This window comes from Petromyzon marinus, chromosome 33 (assembly GCF_048934315.1).
Source record: "Petromyzon marinus isolate PM22_M1 ecotype Great Lakes invasive population chromosome 33, UKy_Petmar_22M1.pri1.0, whole genome shotgun sequence".
Taxonomy (NCBI): Eukaryota; Metazoa; Chordata; class Hyperoartia; order Petromyzontiformes; family Petromyzontidae; genus Petromyzon; species Petromyzon marinus.
In genome coordinates this window covers 5,761,142-5,769,206 of record NC_133699.1, presented here as the reverse complement: position 1 = coordinate 5,769,206, position 8,065 = coordinate 5,761,142, and positions in this window count along the sequence as shown.

The following is an 8,065-nucleotide window of genomic DNA, read 5'->3' as shown; positions in this document are numbered from 1 at the left end:
TCTCCAAGTTATTAAGGTTTCGAGGCTGACGTCTCGCAACTCGAACCTTCAGCTCCCTCCACAGATTTTCTATGGGATTAAGGTCTGGAGACTGGCTAGGCCACTCCAGGACCTTAATGTGCTTCTTCTTGAGCCACTCCTTTGTTGCCTTGGCCGTGTGTTTTGGGTCATTGTCATGCTGGAATATCCATCCACGACCCATTTTCAATGCCCTGGCTGAGGGAAGGAGGTTCTCACCCAAGATTTGACGGTACATGGCCCCGTCCATCGTCCCTTTGATGCAGTGAAGTTGTCCTGTCCCCTTACAGAAAAACACCCCCAAAGCATAATGTTTCCACCTCCATGTGTGACGGTGGGGATGGTGTTCTTGGGGTCATAGGCAGCATTCATCCTCCTCCAAACAGCGAGTTGAGTTGATGCCAAAGAGCTCAATTTTGGTCTCATCTGACCACAACACTTTCACCCAGTTGTCCTCTGAATCATTCAGATGTTCATTGGCAAACTTCAGACGGGCATGTATATGTGCTTTCTTGAGCAGGGGGACCTTGCGGGCGCTGCAGGATTTCAGTCCTTCACGGCGTAGTGTGTTACCAATTGTTTTCTTGGTGACTATGGTCCCAGCTGCCTTGAGATCATTGACAAGATCCTCCCGTGTAGTTCTGGGCTGATTCTTCACCGTTCTCATGATCATTGCAACTCGACGAGGTGAGATCTTGCATGGAGCCCCAGGCCGAGGGAGATTGACAGTTACTTTGTGTTTCTTCCATTTGCGAATAATCGCACCAACTGTTGTCACCTTCTCACCAAGCTGCTTGGCAATGGTCTTGTAGCCCATTCCAGCATTGTGTAGGTCTACAATCTTGTCCCTGACATCCTTGGAGAACTCTTTGGTCTTGGCCATGGTGGAGAGTTTGGAATCTGATTGATTGATTGCTTCTGTGGACAGGTAACAAGCTGAGATTAGGAGCATTCCCTTTAATAGTGTGCTCCTAATCTCAGCTCGTTACCTGTATAAAAGACACCTGGGAGCCAGAAATCTTTCTGATTGAGAGGGGGTCAAATACTTATTTCCCTCATTAAAATGCAAATCAATTTATAACATTTTTGACATGCATTTTTCTGGATTTTTTTGTTATTATTCTGTCTCTCACTGTTCAAATAAACCTACCATTAAAATTATAGACTGATCATTTCTTTGTCAGTGGGCAAACGTACAAAATCAGTAGGGGACCAAATACTTTTTTCCCTCACTGTATATGTTGAACTTCTTTCACACCGTACGTAGCCAACCGTGCTAATCGGAGGGCACAGAGTATTATTGACGAATGTGTTGATTTTTTTTACATATCCGTTAGCCTATCGCACTTAAATGAATTCTTCAGGAAGATTCGTGCCAACATAAGCTCTCTTTCTCGACATGGCCACGCCCTTTCTCAAAGACGCTGGGGGCCGTGGCCTTCTGTTAAACTCTGCCCATGACATTCTTACTCAAGAACTTTGCATCAGATACTCCCAGTTACTTCCAACTAGGGGACAGCACATTAAATAAATTAGAGACAGGATTTGGGAAAAGTTTGTCTACGATCGAACGCTTGCAGACTGTTTATCAGATTATGGATATGGCCATTGAATTTCATATACCATTAAGTAGGGCTTTTTTTTAACCAGAATTGCTGCACAAAACAAGCGAGCTCTCCACACTGGTGTCTAAGCAATCCATTAGCCGCCCGTCTTAGTTAATTTGTTATTCAATGCGCATTTGCGTTTATTTGATTTTTTGTGAACATTGTGTCATTTCTAATGTAAAACTTGGCCAGATATCAACTCGTGCTCAAATAAACGAGGAAGACGAAAGAAATGGCCCAACATTGAACAGTAAAGCGCAAGGTCGCATATCCGACCGGCTGAGGACTGAACAGGTATATAGGTGGATATGTGAACGGATCGGATATGTGAACGTCTCCATAACATTGCGGTTACAACACTGTGCACGAATACTGCACTGAGTGTGAGCGCCTGACGGATCAAGGCAGATATATGACGGTCGCATATGTGACGTTGTTACGGTATGACCACTCTGAACATATCTCAGGGGTGTCAGGATACCAAATTCGCCCGAATGGGAAGTCGTCAGATTGATTTAAAACCTCCGCGCGTCTGTCCACGCAGCAGTACACACGGGTACACCACACGGTTCATCGAATTTGCAGTTCCTGTGTGGTAGGGTAAAGTGTGGGTACTCCTGTCCGGCCAGCATGGAAGAGCAGGCGAAATACCCTCTTGAGGGGACTTTCCAGAGAGGCTCTTGAGAGCCCATCTAGCGGAGGCCTTTCCCCTTAGCAATTGCAGGGCTGCACCTTGGCCATGGGCCGGTTGTCAGTTCAGAATCAGAATATGTATTTATACTGGGGGAATCCAGTAGCATACTGTGGCTTACTCAGTCACATATTTTGGAGGGAGCAAATTGTTTTATATAGGCATTTATATGTATGCATGCACATATATATACACACATTTCACATATATTGTCATATGCATTACTGACAACAGCTGCCATTCACCATTAACTGATGGTGACGTGACCACAGCGCTTGTGCCAGGCTAGATGTACTTTGAGATCACGTCAGGGCGATAGGAGGTCATGGGACAGACCCGGGTGCCATGGGTTGGCTGACTGGCTCAGGACCAGTTCTTAGCCACCGCTCCCCACCACAAAACAAACGGTTACACACACGCACGCACATGTTGTGGGTTGGGTAGCGGGCGGGGGCAAATGCCCCTTTTACTTACCCACCAAAGTTGTGTTTCAGGTCTGATGCACTAAGACATGGGCTATTGATTTGTATTATTGTATTGTTGCAGTGGCGAGGACTGCCGAGCCAGGGCGAAACATTCAACCGGGGCGTCTCCCGGTATCGCACGCGCATGTGATTTATGGTGGCGCCTTACCCGAATGTGCAATGTCTGAGCATCAACGATGGTGGTCGGGTTGCCAACCTGTCCTGGTTTTTACAGAATGTCCTATATATTTTTTTGAAGTACACAATATCTCCGGTTTTTGAAAGCTAAGTGAGAATGGAATCAAGACAATGCAATTTACGAGTGTGTATGTTTGGCTCAGTTGGAACGCCACATCGTAGCGCGCTGTGCGCTGCGCTACGATCCCAGCGACCCGTGTTCGATTGCCGTTCACGGCCAACACCAGTGACGATTTTCTGAACCGGTCCTAGGCCTACCCTAGGTCGACTCCGACTAAAATGAGTACCTGGTGCGGTGTTTAAACATAGCCACTCGAGAGACAAAGGCGGTCGGCCGTGGTGCTCGGCACCCGCTCCCTCGCATGCCGTGCCGATTTTCATAGGTGCTCGCTAACAGCACTTACCCTAACAGCCTGTTAAAGGCTATATGGGCGATCTTTGTCTTTGTTGGGTCACACAAGTGAGGCGTATATGCCTCTCCACCCTCGGGCGGCATTCTTTAAGTTTCTTTAAAGGCTGCGACCTCTGGATGTCAGCCGCGCTTATTCCACGTGTGTGATGAGCGGCAGTGTGCATGCGCAGCGGCTAGGGTTGCCACCTCTGAGGTGTAAACAAAAACTGAGACGTGTGACGGAAGAAGATCTCACAATACCAGGAGAGGGGAGACCAATATGCAAATGCATCGTCTTGACCGGTGCATTATTCGTGCTCAGCCGACAGAAAACAGGAGTTTTAACGTCCCAGGAAGAGTTGTAGATTTTCCAGTAAGGCAGCTATCTCAAAAAAGAGGACAATGTTGGGAACACCAGGGGAGATGGTGACCCCAGCAGCAGGGCTGTACTGTGCCATTAACGCTACTACCAAGCCTTTGCACTGTTTTATGTTTAGTGTCTTGCTGTCTGATGGAAAATCTCCTAATTGAAGTGCGTTTGGCTTTTGCCAGGGATAGAATTCCCAGTGGCGTCATAAAATATATTTTTATTGCCGATACGATGGCCTTTAAGGTAAAGGATGAAGACATGATGGCATTGTGCAGGCCGTGTTTCGAAAGGGGCCCATTCCAATAAACGTACAACATTGTCCCAACGTTGGTATAAATGTTGGAACCGTTGGACCAACGTTGACCCAATGTTGCATGTTTACTGGGATAACGGCTGCAAGACAAAGATCCCCCGTATAGCCTGAACGTACTTTTGGGGCAATTTCTGTTAGTAAGCACCGGTACGGCACACGAGGGGGTGGGTGGCCAACAGCACGCTTGGCCGCCTTTGTCTCCCTAGCGGCAATGTTTTACACACCACACCAGGTACTCGTTTGAGGCTGAGTCAACCTAGTGGAGGCCCAGGACCGGTTCAGATAATCGTCACTGGTGTTGGCCGTGAGCGGGTATCGAACTCGGGTAACCGGGTCCGGAGCACAACGTGCTCACCGCTACACTACCGCTGCAAAAATACACGCACAGGGTAGTCGAGTATGGAATACGTGAGGGCAGCCCGTCTTATGGATGGGATGATCTGACGCCAATCACCCTCCTGACCGTCACCAACTCATCTGACGCCCACCACGCTATCTGTCATACACTCAGCTGACCCTAAATTATGAGAAGTTCTCTCGAGTCTACATTACTTGACTACTATACATTCCACAAATGATAAGCCACTTCGATGTTTGTCCAGGTCGCCCTTGAAAAACAGCTAACAGCTCAATGAGCTCAATGAGCTTTACGTGAAAAATAAAATAACTACATTAGTTTACATTTTTTTCGACAGATTAGTTACTTATTATATCGATGAGTTCATGTCTATAGTGTGATTGACTTTTCTAATCGGTCAAAATGAGAAATGCATACAGTTTGAAGATAATTAAAATCAGATGTTAATTTAATGCCAATATTGAAATTAATCTTGATTTGAAGCTTTCGTGACTGCAGGAATCCATACTCTTTGGTTCTTTCGGTAAAGTAACGTAGGTAGAAATAAAATAAAATACATCACGACGTTTCGATCGCAACACAAGCCTGATGGCGGTCGCTTGTGTTGTGATCGAAACGTCGTGATTTATTTTATTCTATATCTACCTACGTGATTTTACCGAAAGAACCAAAGAGTATTGAAATTAATGCAAACAAATATGTTTAATCCTTAATATCATAATTGTAGCTTGATACATGTACAGTCCTTTGTTAATATTCTGTTCGACCAAGTCCTTCCAACTCTGGTCATTGTGGGTTGGTGAAGGGTGGGACCAGGGTCAGTTCCATATATCCTTCACTGATATTTTTCTGTTGCCGTGGCTGGAATTTAAACTCATATTGCTGGGTTCATAGCCCAATGCACAAGCCACTGTACCACCACTCTCCCGGCTTGATTATAATAGTTAATACTGTAATTACATTATATCTTTGGCTTTCAATCACAAGCATGTTGTTTAACTCAGTATAAATAATTAACTCTGACTTAGCCAAATCAAGGCTGTCATTGTGCATAAGCCCACACTGCATGGCGTGAAAGCCTTACTCTTGCCATAATGATTTACGCGTAAAACCTTAAAGGCCCCGTATGATAGATTATATGTGGTGCGTGCTTATAAGGACATTTTTTCATGTAAACGAGCTGGCACTGTTCTTTTTTAACATCCTAACCATCACAACACATGTCTCTGGCTTGTAACATCAGATAATTTATGTCCATCAACCCAGAGTCAAAGGCGGCTCCCGAAACATTCTCAAATGATGTCGTTACACCACTGCCGCCCCGCTGAGACTCTTGTGGCGTTGTGGCCTGACAGTTATGTTATTTGTGGTAACACCATCTCTAGGAAGGGCTATCGGCTCGGTGGAGTCTCTGTTGTTATATCCGATGTTGGTTTGGAGTTTCTCTCCCGTTTAGTGTGCGTGCCCAAGCCACTTGGCCCCGTGGAAAAAATCTCGTGCCCGATGTGACTGCCGTCCTATAACGAGACGGTCTTTACCCCTGGGGGGGCAGAGGGCAGGCAGTAATTTCCAACCACAGCAGCTGGCCACCGCAAACAACTCCCGCTCATTTGAAAAGTGCGGAGGAGTATATGCAGGCACGGCGGGCTTCTTTCATTTGCGAGAGGAGGTGGCCACTCTTGCACCAAAAATAAAGCATTTCAAGCGTCTAGGCCAGGATCGAATTTAATTAGCAGCCTTGCCACGTAATACTGACAAATATTACAGCGTTACTGGCGTGAGCTCAGTTTCGTTCTGAACTATGAATGGTATTTGTACATCGGCGTCATACTTTTTGGGGATCATCAGAGTAGTGTGGCACTGCTATATAGCAACCGTTGTCTGAATTCACTCTGAGTAAAGATCATTATCATACACTGCTCTTCATGTATGGAACTCCCACCCCGACCCTCCTCTTAATTGTTCACATGTTTGTCTCCGCTTATGTGACTGGGGTACAGCCTTGGCAAATTGTTTCTCGCACTATACGATGGACCGTTCAACATTACAGTAAATAGATTATTTAGCCACGGTATAACATCATGGTGTTAACTGCACCGTCCAGCTAGACCCCTCCCTCACTAATCCGCACTGGCTGGCATGGCGAAGTATGGTCAAACAACCCCCCCCCCCCCAACGGTGGGTTGGCAAAGAGCTGTAGATTTCTTTAGAGTATTACGATTATCCGCATCGCAAACCAATTGATTTTTTAAGTGCCACCTTACTTTAGCATAGACAAACATACAGAGAGGTACTTATGGTTGTCACGTCCCATCCTTATTCTGAGTTTCCAAGAAAAAACTACGAATAATTGTTAAATTTTTATTTAAAGCTTTCGTAACTGCAGGGATTCATATTCTTGGTTCTTTCGGTAAAGTCACGTAGGTAGAAATAGAAGGGAAGCAAAATAATAAAAATATAATTTTTTAAAATTTATTGCTTTATATTTTTATTATTTTGTTTCCCTTCTACGTGACTTTACCGAAAGAACCAAGAATATACTACAAATAATTGTTTCCATTACTTTAGTGATGTATACCTTGTGCTCAAGGTACATATGCTTTCTGATAAAGGCTGAGTGTGGTTGCATAGAATGTGCTATCTTTAAAAAAAACCCCCTCTTTCTCGTTCACTGAACTCTTTAGAATATCTCTGACTTGGATATGTATTATAATTGTCATGATGCGCTCAACCCCATTACCACAACATTCAGCTTTACAAATCTGAATTAATAATAATAATATATGTCCATTATTAACAAAATAAATCCTCCCCACGTGTCAGGACTCTTTTCTTCAGGAGGGTCCTGCATTGGTATGTTTAGCTAATTCCACCAATGAACGTTTTGAACTGTGGGAGGCAACTGGCGAACCTGCCACACACCCAACAGCTCCACACGAAAGATTTAAGAGTAAATTGCCCTGCGGGCTACCATCGCCTGGCCATCTCGCGGCCCAAGCCTGCAATATTTGGTATTCCCAGGCAGTCTCCAATCTATGCCGTCCCAAAACCTGCTTTGTTTCCAATATCTGGCAATATTCAAGCCCAGTAAAAATGGAACATTGACCCAACTTTTCCAAACACATGCCAACGCTGTTTGAGGTTTGCACAGGGTGATTTGGTCGACAGCTAAATTATTAATTGCATTATTACTTTCTATTTTACATTGCATCATCATTTTGTTTAATCCCTGCTGTTGTCCTAGATGACGACCGCTATGATTAGTTTCACCATTAGTAGGGCTCGTACCCTGAGTCATGATGCTATTACATTATTCGTAACGCCCCACTGCGTACGTGCATGCACGTTTGATTGCAGAGCGATAGACTGCAGAGCTACAGCACTGTCGCCCCCTAGTGTCTGGGTACCCCCCCCCACCCTGCTGATGATGACTTCACCGTGCCATTGAAGGGCAACAAATGGCGATTAAGCTAGAAGTGATTCGCCAATTGCTATGAGAGTCGGTGAATTACAGATTCTAATCGAAGATTTTTTGTCCCTGACGGGTGTTAATTCGAACCGACGAAGCCTCGGACATTTCGTCAATATCTGTGGGTCTTGAAAGAAAAATTGTATAGGCGACGTTTCAGTCAACGGCTCTTCTTCAGTTTAAATG